This window comes from Eubalaena glacialis, unplaced genomic scaffold, assembly GCF_028564815.1.
Source record: "Eubalaena glacialis isolate mEubGla1 unplaced genomic scaffold, mEubGla1.1.hap2.+ XY scaffold_893, whole genome shotgun sequence".
In the NCBI taxonomy this organism is placed as follows: Eukaryota; Metazoa; Chordata; class Mammalia; order Artiodactyla; family Balaenidae; genus Eubalaena; species Eubalaena glacialis.
In genome coordinates this window covers 19,272-34,968 of record NW_026871797.1, presented here as the reverse complement: position 1 = coordinate 34,968, position 15,697 = coordinate 19,272, and the positions used below count along the sequence as shown (strand labels likewise).

The 15,697-nt window shown below is 62.5% G+C and overlaps 1 non-coding gene across 1 annotated transcript; it reads right to left on the bottom strand.

Annotated features, from left to right (window-relative positions):
• Positions 1 to 7,807: 7,807 nt before the first annotated feature.
• Positions 7,808 to 7,890, bottom strand: TRNAL-CAG (transfer RNA leucine (anticodon CAG)). The gene has a single exon. It is a non-coding gene; the product is annotated as a tRNA-Leu (tRNA).
• Positions 7,891 to 15,697: the final 7,807 nt, after the last annotated feature.

Sequence of the window (15,697 nt, the reverse complement as noted above, 5' to 3'; positions counted from 1 at the left end):
GGCGGGCCTGGGCGTGCGCGTGGCCGCTGGGCTGGCTGGGACCCGACGCGACGCGAACCCCGGTGCCCTTGGCGGGGCGCGGTGCTCCGCGCCAGGCGCGCGGCCGTCTGGGTGAGCGACAGAACGGGCGCGCGGCGGCCGACGGGGAGCACGGCCAGACGACGCGCCTGGCTGCGCCGCGGTGGCGCCCTCGCCCACCCCTGGCCCCGGACGCAGCCGGGCCGCGTCGGGCCAGCCCCTGCCGCCGACCCCCACCCGCGCGTCTCCTCGCCGGCCATGGCCCGGCGCGCGCCCACCCCCTCCTCGCAGCCTTGCTTTCCGTCTCGGGCCCCCTCCACCCGGCGCGATCCCCGCGTCGGAGGCAGTAGGCAGCGCGCACTCGGAGTTTTCAGGGCCACGCGGGTCCGGGTCCCTGTCGGGGTCGGGGGCTGCTGCTTTGGAGGACGCGGTTGGTGTGGCGTTGGGTCGGGTCGGGTCGGGCACGAGCCGGGCGCCCGTGGTGGGCAGGGGGCCGGAGGGCAGGGGGAGGCGTCGGCAGGCAGCCCGAGAGCGGCCGGGCGCGGGGGCGGTGGCCGCCGTCCTCGTTAGTATAGTGGTGAGTATCCCCGCCTGTCACGCGGGAGACCGGGGTTCGATTCCCCGACGGGGAGGCAACACGCCCTCTTTTGGTGGCTGGCGCCGCTCTCTGTCCTGCCGCCTGGCTCCCAAGGGCCCTTCTTCTCCTCCCTCCGCCCTCCGCCCTCCAGCGAGGCGCAGGGCGCCAGCGCGTGCCCAGCCTGCCCACCCTCGCCCCCCTCCAGCCACCCAGCCCTTCCTCCTCGCCGGGCGCTCAGTCGCCAGGGCCGAGCGACGGCCTCCTCTGGACCCCACAAGCGCCCGATGACATTGCGGCCCGCCCCAAGTGGCTGTCTCAGGGGGCTCCTTGCGTCGCGACGCACAGCTGCGCAGCTATGCACAGCGGCATAGGTGCACAGCTGCCGGGACGGGTGGGAGGCGGATGAGTGCCGTCCCCCTGTCGGTGCGGGGAGTGGCCTGGCCCAGCGCCCGGTGGAGAAGGGCTTTGGCGAGCCGGGGGCTGGAAGACGCGTGCCCCGGGGGCGGGGGCGGGCCGCGGCGTGGAGCGGAGGGCCCTGGAGCAGCAAGGCAGCGAGAGCGCCCCCCTGAGGCGGTCGGGCCGGTGGCCGAGGGCAGCTTCGTAGGGCTGGCGCGGGTGGGGCGCCGGGGAGCCTTGGTGGCGCCTGTGACGTCACAGAGCTGCCGGCCGGCGGGGCGTCGGGGCAGGGCTGCTCCAAGCGGCGGCGGCGGCGGCGGCGGCGGCTGAGGAGGAGGAGGAGGAGGAGGACGAGGAGGAGGACGAGGAAGAGAAAGGGGAGTAGGAGGAGGAAGAGAAGGAGGAGGAGGAGGAGGAGGAGGAGGAGGAGGAGAAGGAGGAGAAGGCGGCGGCGACGAGAGTGCGCTCGGGCGAGCCCGGTGCCGGCGTCTCGGGGCGGCCCGGGCTGTGCAGCGTTGGTGGTATAGTGGTGAGCATAGCTGCCTTCCAAGCAGTTGACCCGGGTTCGATTCCCGGCCAACGCAGCGGGCTGACCTTTTACCGAGCTCCACGGGCGGCCGGCCGGCCGGGGGCCTGTGAGGGAGAGCTGGGAGCAGGGAGCTAGCTGGCCCCAGCGGCTTTTCTTGTGTGTGCGAGAAGCAGGCGCGCAGTGTTCTGAGGGCGCTGCAAGCAGGAAGGACGGTAGGACACGTGGATTGCCAGGGGCGGCGCGTGGCTGGACTTGGAAAGGCCGGGTCTTGGCGCCAAGGTGGCGCCGAGCGGGTGCTATGGGTCCAGCAGGAGCAGTGGTAGAGCCTGACGCTCCCTGGTGGTCTAGTGGTTAGGATTCGGCGCTCTCACCGCCGCGGCCCGGGTTCGATTCCCAGTCAGGGAAGCCTTTCTTCTGCCTCTCTACCTCCCACCGTCCACATCCCACTTTTAGGCCACGCTTGCTCCGCGGCCTCGGCGCCCCGACAAGAGCCGCCCGGTGCCCTGCACCTCCAGCCCAAGCCCTGCCAGGCAACCTCCACCCTCCCTCCCCGGCCAAACCTTTTGGCCGCACTGGCGCGCGCCCACTCGAGGCCTTCGACGTCCCGTGTCTTCCTTTTCGGACGCTTGCCTCAGCCCCAAACACGAGTGGCCGGGGCCGCGCCTCTCGCCGCCGTGGCCGTGGCCACGAGCAAACGCCCCCGCCTGTGTCTGGACTCTCCATCAGCACTGCTTTTCCCCCACGGCGACAGCGGCGGCAGCGCCGACGGCGACGGCGGTGTCACACGCGGTGCCTTCTAACAAAGCCGGATCCCCTGTGGAAAGGAGCACCGGTGGGCAGACGGGTGCTTCGCACCACCGCAGCAGGTTTCCTGAACGCCCTTGCCGGTGCCGTGGGGGTGGCTGACAGTGTGGGATGAAGGTGTTTGTGGCCGCGGTCGGTGGCCACCCCACGCGGGTTAGGGAACGGAGCAGAAGGACCCCATGGAGAGAGGGCGGCGGTGGGCCGCGTGCTGGGAGGTGCGAGGAAGGGCCTGGGGTGTCTGGGTGGAGCGCGGGCAGGAGCGGGAGGTGTTGGGCTGGCGGGGACCTGGCCCGGGAGAGCGGCTGGCCACTCAGGCAGGGGCTCAGCAGAAGCTTGGGGGTGGTGGCAGCACCTGGCCCGGCACGTGTGTACGGGTGGGTCAGATCAGGGGCCGGGGTGGGCCTGGAGTAGGAGTGCGTCTGAGGAGCACTGGCGGAAGTGAGACTTCCGGGCAGGACATGTGACAGTCGGGCCTGGGATACAAGGGGAAGGTGGCGGGGAGAGGGGTCCGAGCCGGCAGGCTGGGGGAAAGGGCGGGGTGTGTGAGTGGGCTGTGGGGCGAGGAAGACGGTGGGAGAGGACCCCTTCGCGGTGGGGTGGCGGGTGAGCGCGCCAGACTGGTGTGCTGTGCGGCAAGGTGGTCAGGCTAACCAGTGGGTTGGGACTGGGGGCGGTGGGTAGGAGGCAGGCAAGAGAAGAGCAGAAACGGAGCGCGCCTCAGGGGCTAGGCGGGGTCCGAATGGGGTGGGGGCATTCTACTGCCCCAGAGACATATACATCACCTCTCATCGGGAGAAACCATCCGGTCTCAGGTGTGTGTGGCGGCGGGGGTGGGGGGAGGAGGGGTTGAGGTTGAAAGAGGCCAAAGGAGAGGTCCCCTATGATCCAGCAATCCCACTCCTGGGTACGTACCCGGCAATGACGAAACAAGAGTGCAAAAAGGCACAAGCACCTCCACGTTCACAGCGGCACTATTTGCAGTAGCCAAGACACGGGAAAAAACCCAAGTGCCCGTCAACGGGTGGCTAGTACAAGAAGAGGTGGTATATATGTACTATGGGATATTACTCAGCCATTAATAAAAAAGAATGAAATATTGCCATTTGCCGCAACAAGAATGCTCCCAGAGAATATTACACTTAGTGAAGTAGGTCCGACAGAGAAGCACAAAGATATGTGGAATCTAAAAAGTACTACCAATGAATCTATGTGCAAAACAGAAACAGACTCACAGACCTAGAAGACACAGTGATGGTTACCCGAGGTAAAAAGGAGGGGTGGAGGGATAAATTAGGAGCTCGATGAACAGATACACAGTACTTCATATAAAGGAGATAAGCAACAAGGATTTCCAGAATAACGCAGGGAGTGATAGTCAATATCCTGCAATAACCTGTAGTGGAAATCAATCTGAAACAATATTAGACATGGAAAACAGTATCCCCCTTGCTGTACACCTGAAACTAACTCAATATTGTTAATCAACTCTTCTTCTTAAACCACGAGTACTAGTACTTATAAGTAAGTAAGTAAGTAAATAAATAAAAACAACGACCAAAATAAACAGGAGAAACATGAGCCATCAGATGATCCAGCAATCCCCGTCGTGGGTACACATCCGCCAAAGAGAAAAACTGTTGTTTGAAGAGATCCACGCACCCCCGTGTTTGCAGCAGCACTGTGTGCCGCAGCCAAGACATAGAAAAAACCCATGTGCCCATCAACAGTTGGCTGACAGGAAAAGATGCGGTATATATGTACTGTGGAATATTACTCAGCCATTTCAGAAAACGAAATATTGCCATTTGCCACAATAAGGATGGTCCTAGAGAACATTACACTTAGCGAAGTAAGTCTGACAGAGAAGCACAAACATACGTGGAATCTAAAACATAATAGAAAAGAAGGTATGTGCAAAAGAGAAACAGACTCACAGACATAGGAAACACACTGATGGTTCCCCGAGGAGAACGGGAGGGGTGGAGGCATAAATTAGGAGCTGCGATGAACAGATACACCGTACTTCATATAAAAGACATAAGCAACAAGGATTTCCAGAATAACACCGGGAATGATATTCAATATCCTGTAGTAAACTGTAATGGAAAGCAATCTGAAACAATATTAGACATGGAAGACAGTATCCGCTTTGCTGTGCACCTGAAACTAACTCAATATCGTTAATCAACTTTTCTTCCAAAATTACAGCTACTAGTTCTTATAAGTAAATGAATAAGTAAATATTAAATGCATAAATAAAAACAACACACTAAATAAATAGGTGGAATACGAGCTCCCATATGATCCAGCCCTCCCCATCGTGGGTACACATCGGCAAAGGAGAGAAACTGTCATTTGCAGAGATCCATGCACCCCCACGTTCACAGCAGCACTACGGGCCACAGCCAAGACATGGACAAAACCCAAGTGCCCATCAACCGATGGCTGGCACAGGAAGACGTGGTACGTATGTACTGTGGAATATTACTCAGCCATACAAAAGAGTGAGATATTGCCATTTGCACCGATAAGGATGGACCTAGAGTATACTCCACTTAGCGACGTAAGTCAGGCAGAGAAGCACAAAGATATGTGGAATCTAAACCGTACTACAAACGGATGTATGTGCCAAAGAGCAACGGACTCACAGACATGGAAAACACACTGTTCGTTACCCAAGGGGAAAGTGTAGGGCAGGGAAGAATCCGGAGCTGCGATTAACAGAGGGGAAATACTATACATAAAGCACAGAAGCAACAAGGATTTGCCGTACAGCACAGGGAACTGTATTCATATGTCGTGATAACGTATAATGGAAAATAACCTGGAAAAGGACATATAACTGAATCACTTGGCTGTACACCTGAAAGTAACCCAGTATTGTAAATCAACCGTACTGCTACGAAAAGGAGACGAAGACGAAGGGGGAAAAAAGGAGGGCAACGGGACAGAGGCAAGGGCAGGATCCTTGACAACGTAGGATTTGGAAAGGATCGGGGGAAAAGTGGGGAGATAGGGGGTGGGATGGGGGTGTCTGTGGGAGTAGGGTGGAGGCTGAGGTGGTGGTGCCGGTGGTGCTGTCCCGAGGGCTGACGCTGTTGGTGGGAGCAGAGGTTCAGGGGAGGGGGTGGTGTTTGTCGTGCTGATGGTGGTGGTGGCAGTAGTGGTGGAGGAGCGGGCCGGTGTTGGAAACGTATTTCTGTCGAGGGTCAGAACATGAATCTAGAGTGCAGTCTGCGATGATAGTGTGGACTTCTTTTTGAACTCCTCGTGCAAGTGGACGCTTTGGGGACTCTCCAGGAAAATGGGATGTATCACTCCCAGAGGTGGCAACTTCCTTGCTCCTGGTTGTGCAAACATAGTATAACTTTCGCAGTGCGGGCAGAGTGAGGCAGAGAGCTTGGAAACGTGGCGAAAGGTGAAGAGGTTGGGCTGTGCGGGTGCCAGTGTGGGGTGTTCCTTACAGCGAGAAGCGTGACACAAGCGGGGTCGGGGTAAGGACGAGAGCAAGGACAAGGAAGGGGTCTGGGCGTAAGAGTGGCTGAGCCCGCAAGGTGTCAGGTCCTGGAGGCGTGGCTCCCGGGTGTGTGTGGGGTGGGGGCGTCTGCGTGGGAAGGACAGGGGCCGGAAGGTGCGGTGGTGAGCGAGCTGTTGCAGGACCGGTGCCTTGAGTGTGGCAGCGGGGAAGCCCAGCTCCGCTGTGGGGCTGCGGGAACCAAAAGGGGACGCTGCGGCTGCATGGGCCGGGAATCGAACCCGGGCCTCCCGCGTGGCAGGCGAGAATTCTACCACTGAACCACCCATGCACCGATGGCCGCCGGCGCCCGGCGCTGCCCCAGCGGCGCTCGCCGCCAACCGCCGGACCCTGGTCACTGCTCGCCCCGTGGGCATGTGCTCCATTTGAGCAGGAGGCCGACGGGCCACCTGAATGAGAGGCTCCGGGCACGCTGGCGACCCCAGGGCGCGAGGCGGTCGGAAGCACCGAGGGACGAGGGACGGAGGGACGCAGGCGTGCTCGGCCCGTCCCGCGCTTTCTCTGCCGTCCACGGCCGCCGCGAGACTGTCGGTGTCGCCAGAGGAAGCCAGGAGCCGAAGCGGCCTGGCCCGCGCCCGAATCCCAGTCAGGGCAGGCGAGGCGTGGCCGCTGCGGCTGAGCGCCGACGTTCCTCTCAGCAGCCGCCCGGCCCCGACGCACAGCCCCTCTGGCGGCTGGCTTTCTTGCTGGTGCGGGGCGTGCGAGGGCGGGCGGGGGCAGGGATCGGAGCTCGGGGCTGTGCAGGGACCGCGAGCGTGGGAGATGGACACCGGGCACCGCCGCCGCCGCCGCCGCCGCCGCCGCCGCCGTCGCCGAGCGGCGCTCAGGCCACAAGACCAAAGGTGTCTGAGCCTCGCTTCTGCGCTCTGGCCCACCCCTCTCCCGCGGGGTCCCGCTCTGCTGCGTTGGTTGTGAGGAGAAGCACTTGGGCAGACTGGCTGCTGGCTCGCGGACAGCCCGGTGAGGGAGGGAGCGCGCCAGGGTGTGGTTGGGTCCGGCCGGAGCAGCGGCTTCCCCGAGGGACTTGCGCTGTGGCGCCGAGGTGGGTGGCCCGGGCTGGGGGCCGGACGTCTGTGGTGGGTGACAGGGCATCCAGGGCTTCCGCTCACTACTCACTGGAGCACCGTTCCCGGGAGCGACTCCTGCGCCAGGCCCCGTGCAGGGAGGGCCCCCTGTTGGCTGGCCAGCAGGAGGCTGGGCTGCACGCGGCCCGGCAGGCAGGCAGGCAGGCAGGCAGGCAGGCAGGCAGGTAGGCAGGTGTGGTCCGGCCAAGGTCCCAAGGCGAAAAAGCACCGAGGGCACGCACCACAGGCCGGCAAGACGGTGTGGCTGTGGAGGGAATGGAATGGGCAGGCGGGCCGTTGGGGCTGGCGGGAAGGACAGGATGTTGGAAAGAGGGAGAGCTGCTGGTGGCGGAAGTGGAAGAAAGGCTGTGAGAGCGAGTCCGCTGTTCACCGGGCCGAAGTCGGAGGGCGGGCCAGGCGTGGACGGGCTTTCCACACGCGGCCGTTCTGCGTGTGGCGGTGGGGGCGGGGTGGAGCGTGGGAGTGGGAGTGGGAGGGAGGGACGAAGGCAGGCAGGCAGGCAGGCAGGCAGGCAGGCAGGCAGGCAGGAAAACCAGCAGCAGCAGCAGCAGCCGCAAGCAGGTGAGGAAAGATGGGCTGCGAAGGACTGAAGGTTTTTCTGGTGGGGGTGCAGGTAGGAGGGGGCTTAGGAGCTGGCCCCTGGGGAGGGCGTTTGTCCGGAAAGCCAGTCGCCGGAGGGTTCCTAGTGCGCCGTTTCTGCCAGGCCCGCGGCCGTGGCTGAGAAGGTCCCGCGTCTGAGAGGCGTGGATGTCCGGGCCGGAGTTTGGAGAGGCCGCAAGAGTGCAGGGCGCGAACGGACTGGAAGGCAGTAAAGCGCTGCCATAGGGCCGGGTGCGTTTGTCGGGCGGGCCAAAAGGCTGGCTTGTCAGGAGTGGGATTCGAACCCACGCCTCCAGGGGAGACTGCGACCTGAACGCAGCGCCTTAGACCGCTCGGCCATCCTGACGGCGGGCCTGGGCGTGCGCGTGGCCGCTGGGCTGGCTGGGACCCGACGCGACGCGAACCCCGGTGCCCTTGGCGGGGCGCGGTGCTCCGCGCCAGGCGCGCGGCCGTCCGGGTGAGCGACAGAACGGGCGCGCGGCGGCCGACGGGGAGCACGGCCAGACGACGCGCCTGGCTGCGCCGCGGTGGCGCCCTCGCCCACCCCTGGCCCCGGACGCAGCCGGGCCGCGTCGGGCCAGCCCCTGCCGCCGACCCCCACCCGCGCGTCTCCTCGCCGGCCATGGCCCGGCGCGCGCCCACCCCCTCCTCGCAGCCTTGCTTTCCGTCTCGGGCCCCCTCCACCCGGCGCGATCCCCGCGTCGGAGGCAGTAGGCAGCGCGCACTCGGAGTTTTCAGGGCCACGCGGGTCCGGGTCCCTGTCGGGGTCGGGGGCTGCTGCTTTGGAGGACGCGGTTGGTGTGGCGTTGGGTCGGGTCGGGTCGGGCACGAGCCGGGCGCCCGTGGTGGGCAGGGGGCCGGAGGGCAGGGGGAGGCGTCGGCAGGCAGCCCGAGAGCGGCCGGGCGCGGGGGCGGTGGCCGCCGTCCTCGTTAGTATAGTGGTGAGTATCCCCGCCTGTCACGCGGGAGACCGGGGTTCGATTCCCCGACGGGGAGGCAACACGCCCTCTTTTGGTGGCTGGCGCCGCTCTCTGTCCTGCCGCCTGGCTCCCAAGGGCCCTTCTTCTCCTCCCTCCGCCCTCCGCCCTCCAGCGAGGCGCAGGGCGCCAGCGCGTGCCCAGCCTGCCCACCCTCGCCCCCCTCCAGCCACCCAGCCCTTCCTCCTCGCCGGGCGCTCAGTCGCCAGGGCCGAGCGACGGCCTCCTCTGGACCCCACAAGCGCCCGATGACATTGCGGCCCGCCCCAAGTGGCTGTCTCAGGGGGCTCCTTGCGTCGCGACGCACAGCTGCGCAGCTATGCACAGCGGCATAGGTGCACAGCTGCCGGGACGGGTGGGAGGCGGATGAGTGCCGTCCCCCTGTCGGTGCGGGGAGTGGCCTGGCCCAGCGCCCGGTGGAGAAGGGCTTTGGCGAGCCGGGGGCTGGAAGACGCGTGCCCCGGGGGCGGGGGCGGGCCGCGGCGTGGAGCGGAGGGCCCTGGAGCAGCAAGGCAGCGAGAGCGCCCCCCTGAGGCGGTCGGGCCGGTGGCCGAGGGCAGCTTCGTAGGGCTGGCGCGGGTGGGGCGCCGGGGAGCCTTGGTGGCGCCTGTGACGTCACAGAGCTGCCGGCCGGCGGGGCGTCGGGGCAGGGCTGCTCCAAGCGGCGGCGGCGGCGGCGGCGGCGGCTGAGGAGGAGGAGGAGGAGGAGGACGAGGAGGAGGACGAGGAAGAGAAAGGGGAGTAGGAGGAGGAAGAGAAGGAGGAGGAGGAGGAGGAGGAGGAGGAGGAGGAGAAGGAGGAGAAGGCGGCGGCGACGAGAGTGCGCTCGGGCGAGCCCGGTGCCGGCGTCTCGGGGCGGCCCGGGCTGTGCAGCGTTGGTGGTATAGTGGTGAGCATAGCTGCCTTCCAAGCAGTTGACCCGGGTTCGATTCCCGGCCAACGCAGCGGGCTGACCTTTTACCGAGCTCCACGGGCGGCCGGCCGGCCGGGGGCCTGTGAGGGAGAGCTGGGAGCAGGGAGCTAGCTGGCCCCAGCGGCTTTTCTTGTGTGTGCGAGAAGCAGGCGCGCAGTGTTCTGAGGGCGCTGCAAGCAGGAAGGACGGTAGGACACGTGGATTGCCAGGGGCGGCGCGTGGCTGGACTTGGAAAGGCCGGGTCTTGGCGCCAAGGTGGCGCCGAGCGGGTGCTATGGGTCCAGCAGGAGCAGTGGTAGAGCCTGACGCTCCCTGGTGGTCTAGTGGTTAGGATTCGGCGCTCTCACCGCCGCGGCCCGGGTTCGATTCCCGGTCAGGGAAGCCTTTCTTCTGCCTCTCTACCTCCCACCGTCCACATCCCACTTTTAGGCCACGCTTGCTCCGCGGCCTCGGCGCCCCGACAAGAGCCGCCCGGTGCCCTGCACCTCCAGCCCAAGCCCTGCCAGGCAACCTCCACCCTCCCTCCCCGGCCAAACCTTTTGGCCGCACTGGCGCGCGCCCACTCGAGGCCTTCGACGTCCCGTGTCTTCCTTTTCGGACGCTTGCCTCAGCCCCAAACACGAGTGGCCGGGGCCGCGCCTCTCGCCGCCGTGGCCGTGGCCACGAGCAAACGCCCCCGCCTGTGTCTGGACTCTCCATCAGCACTGCTTTTCCCCCACGGCGACAGCGGCGGCAGCGCCGACGGCGACGGCGGTGTCACACGCGGTGCCTTCTAACAAAGCCGGATCCCCTGTGGAAAGGAGCACCGGTGGGCAGACGGGTGCTTCGCACCACCGCAGCAGGTTTCCTGAACGCCCTTGCCGGTGCCGTGGGGGTGGCTGACAGTGTGGGATGAAGGTGTTTGTGGCCGCGGTCGGTGGCCACCCCACGCGGGTTAGGGAACGGAGCAGAAGGACCCCATGGAGAGAGGGCGGCGGTGGGCCGCGTGCTGGGAGGTGCGAGGAAGGGCCTGGGGTGTCTGGGTGGAGCGCGGGCAGGAGCGGGAGGTGTTGGGCTGGCGGGGACCTGGCCCGGGAGAGCGGCTGGCCACTCAGGCAGGGGCTCAGCAGAAGCTTGGGGGTGGTGGCAGCACCTGGCCCGGCACGTGTGTACGGGTGGGTCAGATCAGGGGCCGGGGTGGGCCTGGAGTAGGAGTGCGTCTGAGGAGCACTGGCGGAAGTGAGACTTCCGGGCAGGACATGTGACAGTCGGGCCTGGGATACAAGGGGAAGGTGGCGGGGAGAGGGGTCCGAGCCGGCAGGCTGGGGGGAAGGGCGGGGTGTGTGAGTGGGCTGTGGGGCGAGGAAGACGGTGGGAGAGGACCCCTTCGCGGTGGGGTGGCGGGTGAGCGCGCCAGACTGGTGTGCTGTGCGGCAAGGTGGTCAGGCTAACCAGTGGGTTGGGACTGGGGGCGGTGGGTAGGAGGCAGGCAAGAGAAGAGCAGAAACGGAGCGCGCCTCAGGGGCTAGGCGGGGTCCGAATGGGGTGGGGGCATTCTACTGCCCCAGAGACATATACATCACCTCTCATCGGGAGAAACCATCCGGTCTCAGGTGTGTGTGGCGGCGGGGGTGGGGGGAGGAGGGGTTGAGGTTGAAAGAGGCCAAAGGAGAGGTCCCCTATGATCCAGCAATCCCACTCCTGGGTACGTACCCGGCAATGACGAAACAAGAGTGCAAAAAGGCACAAGCACCTCCACGTTCACAGCGGCACTATTTGCAGTAGCCAAGACACGGGAAAAAACCCAAGTGCCCGTCAACGGGTGGCTAGTACAAGAAGAGGTGGTATATATGTACTATGGGATATTACTCAGCCATTAATAAAAAAGAATGAAATATTGCCATTTGCCGCAACAAGAATGCTCCCAGAGAATATTACACTTAGTGAAGTAGGTCCGACAGAGAAGCACAAAGATATGTGGAATCTAAAAAGTACTACCAATGAATCTATGTGCAAAACAGAAACAGACTCACAGACCTAGAAGACACAGTGATGGTTACCCGAGGTAAAAAGGAGGGGTGGAGGGATAAATTAGGAGCTCGATGAACAGATACACAGTACTTCATATAAAGGAGATAAGCAACAAGGATTTCCAGAATAACGCAGGGAGTGATAGTCAATATCCTGCAATAACCTGTAGTGGAAATCAATCTGAAACAATATTAGACATGGAAAACAGTATCCCCCTTGCTGTACACCTGAAACTAACTCAATATTGTTAATCAACTCTTCTTCTTAAACCACGAGTACTAGTACTTATAAGTAAGTAAGTAAGTAAATAAATAAAAACAACGACCAAAATAAACAGGAGAAACATGAGCCATCAGATGATCCAGCAATCCCCGTCGTGGGTACACATCCGCCAAAGAGAAAAACTGTTGTTTGAAGAGATCCACGCACCCCCGTGTTTGCAGCAGCACTGTGTGCCGCAGCCAAGACATAGAAAAAACCCATGTGCCCATCAACAGTTGGCTGACAGGAAAAGATGCGGTATATATGTACTGTGGAATATTACTCAGCCATTTCAGAAAACGAAATATTGCCATTTGCCACAATAAGGATGGTCCTAGAGAACATTACACTTAGCGAAGTAAGTCTGACAGAGAAGCACAAACATACGTGGAATCTAAAACATAATAGAAAAGAAGGTATATGCAAAAGAGAAACAGACTCACAGACATAGGAAACACACTGATGGTTCCCCGAGGAGAACGGGAGGGGTGGAGGCATAAATTAGGAGCTGCGATGAACAGATACACCGTACTTCATATAAAAGACATAAGCAACAAGGATTTCCAGAATAACACCGGGAATGATATTCAATATCCTGTAGTAAACTGTAATGGAAAGCAATCTGAAACAATATTAGACATGGAAGACAGTATCCGCTTTGCTGTGCACCTGAAACTAACTCAATATCGTTAATCAACTTTTCTTCCAAAATTACAGCTACTAGTTCTTATAAGTAAATGAATAAGTAAATATTAAATGCATAAATAAAAACAACACACTAAATAAATAGGTGGAATACGAGCTCCCATATGATCCAGCCCTCCCCATCGTGGGTACACATCGGCAAAGGAGAGAAACTGTCATTTGCAGAGATCCATGCACCCCCACGTTCACAGCAGCACTACGGGCCACAGCCAAGACATGGACAAAACCCAAGTGCCCATCAACCGATGGCTGGCACAGGAAGACGTGGTACGTATGTACTGTGGAATATTACTCAGCCATACAAAAGAGTGAGATATTGCCATTTGCACCGATAAGGATGGACCTAGAGTATACTCCACTTAGCGACGTAAGTCAGGCAGAGAAGCACAAAGATATGTGGAATCTAAACCGTACTACAAACGGATGTATGTGCCAAAGAGCAACGGACTCACAGACATGGAAAACACACTGTTCGTTACCCAAGGGGAAAGTGTAGGGCAGGGAAGAATCCGGAGCTGCGATTAACAGAGGGGAAATACTATACATAAAGCACAGAAGCAACAAGGATTTGCCGTACAGCACAGGGAACTGTATTCATATGTCGTGATAACGTATAATGGAAAATAACCTGGAAAAGGACATATAACTGAATCACTTGGCTGTACACCTGAAAGTAACCCAGTATTGTAAATCAACCGTACTGCTACGAAAAGGAGACGAAGACGAAGGGGGAAAAAAGGAGGGCAACGGGACAGAGGCAAGGGCAGGATCCTTGACAACGTAGGATTTGGAAAGGATCGGGGGAAAAGTGGGGAGATAGGGGGTGGGATGGGGGTGTCTGTGGGAGTAGGGTGGAGGCTGAGGTGGTGGTGCCGGTGGTGCTGTCCCGAGGGCTGACGCTGTTGGTGGGAGCAGAGGTTCAGGGGAGGGGGTGGTGTTTGTCGTGCTGATGGTGGTGGTGGCAGTAGTGGTGGAGGAGCGGGCCGGTGTTGGAAACGTATTTCTGTCGAGGGTCAGAACATGAATCTAGAGTGCAGTCTGCGATGATAGTGTGGACTTCTTTTTGAACTCCTCGTGCAAGTGGACGCTTTGGGGACTCTCCAGGAAAATGGGATGTATCACTCCCAGAGGTGGCAACTTCCTTGCTCCTGGTTGTGCAAACATAGTATAACTTTCGCAGTGCGGGCAGAGTGAGGCAGAGAGCTTGGAAACGTGGCGAAAGGTGAAGAGGTTGGGCTGTGCGGGTGCCAGTGTGGGGTGTTCCTTACAGCGAGAAGCGTGACACAAGCGGGGTCGGGGTAAGGACGAGAGCAAGGACAAGGAAGGGGTCTGGGCGTAAGAGTGGCTGAGCCCGCAAGGTGTCAGGTCCTGGAGGCGTGGCTCCCGGGTGTGTGTGGGGTGGGGGCGTCTGCGTGGGAAGGACAGGGGCCGGAAGGTGCGGTGGTGAGCGAGCTGTTGCAGGACCGGTGCCTTGAGTGTGGCAGCGGGGAAGCCCAGCTCCGCTGTGGGGCTGCGGGAACCAAAAGGGGACGCTGCGGCTGCATGGGCCGGGAATCGAACCCGGGCCTCCCGCGTGGCAGGCGAGAATTCTACCACTGAACCACCCATGCACCGATGGCCGCCGGCGCCCGGCGCTGCCCCAGCGGCGCTCGCCGCCAACCGCCGGACCCTGGTCACTGCTCGCCCCGTGGGCATGTGCTCCATTTGAGCAGGAGGCCGACGGGCCACCTGAATGAGAGGCTCCGGGCACGCTGGCGACCCCAGGGCGCGAGGCGGTCGGAAGCACCGAGGGACGAGGGACGGAGGGACGCAGGCGTGCTCGGCCCGTCCCGCGCTTTCTCTGCCGTCCACGGCCGCCGCGAGACTGTCGGTGTCGCCAGAGGAAGCCAGGAGCCGAAGCGGCCTGGCCCGCGCCCGAATCCCAGTCAGGGCAGGCGAGGCGTGGCCGCTGCGGCTGAGCGCCGACGTTCCTCTCAGCAGCCGCCCGGCCCCGACGCACAGCCCCTCTGGCGGCTGGCTTTCTTGCTGGTGCGGGGCGTGCGAGGGCGGGCGGGGGCAGGGATCGGAGCTCGGGGCTGTGCAGGGACCGCGAGCGTGGGAGATGGACACCGGGCACCGCCGCCGCCGCCGCCGCCGCCGCCGCCGCCGTCGCCGAGCGGCGCTCAGGCCACAAGACCAAAGGTGTCTGAGCCTCGCTTCTGCGCTCTGGCCCACCCCTCTCCCGCGGGGTCCCGCTCTGCTGCGTTGGTTGTGAGGAGAAGCACTTGGGCAGACTGGCTGCTGGCTCGCGGACAGCCCGGTGAGGGAGGGAGCGCGCCAGGGTGTGGTTGGGTCCGGCCGGAGCAGCGGCTTCCCCGAGGGACTTGCGCTGTGGCGCCGAGGTGGGTGGCCCGGGCTGGGGGCCGGACGTCTGTGGTGGGTGACAGGGCATCCAGGGCTTCCGCTCACTACTCACTGGAGCACCGTTCCCGGGAGCGACTCCTGCGCCAGGCCCCGTGCAGGGAGGGCCCCCTGTTGGCTGGCCAGCAGGAGGCTGGGCTGCACGCGGCCCGGCAGGCAGGCAGGCAGGCAGGCAGGCAGGCAGGCAGGTAGGCAGGTGTGGTCCGGCCAAGGTCCCAAGGCGAAAAAGCACCGAGGGCACGCACCACAGGCCGGCAAGACGGTGTGGCTGTGGAGGGAATGGAATGGGCAGGCGGGCCGTTGGGGCTGGCGGGAAGGACAGGATGTTGGAAAGAGGGAGAGCTGCTGGTGGCGGAAGTGGAAGAAAGGCTGTGAGAGCGAGTCCGCTGTTCACCGGGCCGAAGTCGGAGGGCGGGCCAGGCGTGGACGGGCTTTCCACACGCGGCCGTTCTGCGTGTGGCGGTGGGGGCGGGGTGGAGCGTGGGAGTGGGAGTGGGAGGGAGGGACGAAGGCAGGCAGGCAGGCAGGCAGGCAGGCAGGCAGGCAGGCAGGAAAACCAGCAGCAGCAGCAGCAGCCGCAAGCAGGTGAGGAAAGATGGGCTGCGAAGGACTGAAGGTTTTTCTGGTGGGGGTGCAGGTAGGAGGGGGCTTAGGAGCTGGCCCCTGGGGAGGGCGTTTGTCCGGAAAGCCAGTCGCCGGAGGGTTCCTAGTGCGCCGTTTCTGCCAGGCCCGCGGCCGTGGCTGAGAAGGTCCCGCGTCTGAGAGGCGTGGATGTCCGGGCCGGAGTTTGGAGAGGCCGCAAGAGTGCAGGGCGCGAACGGACTGGAAGGCAGTAAAGCGCTGCCATAGGGCCGGGTGCGTTTGTCGGGCGGGCCAAAAGGCTGGCT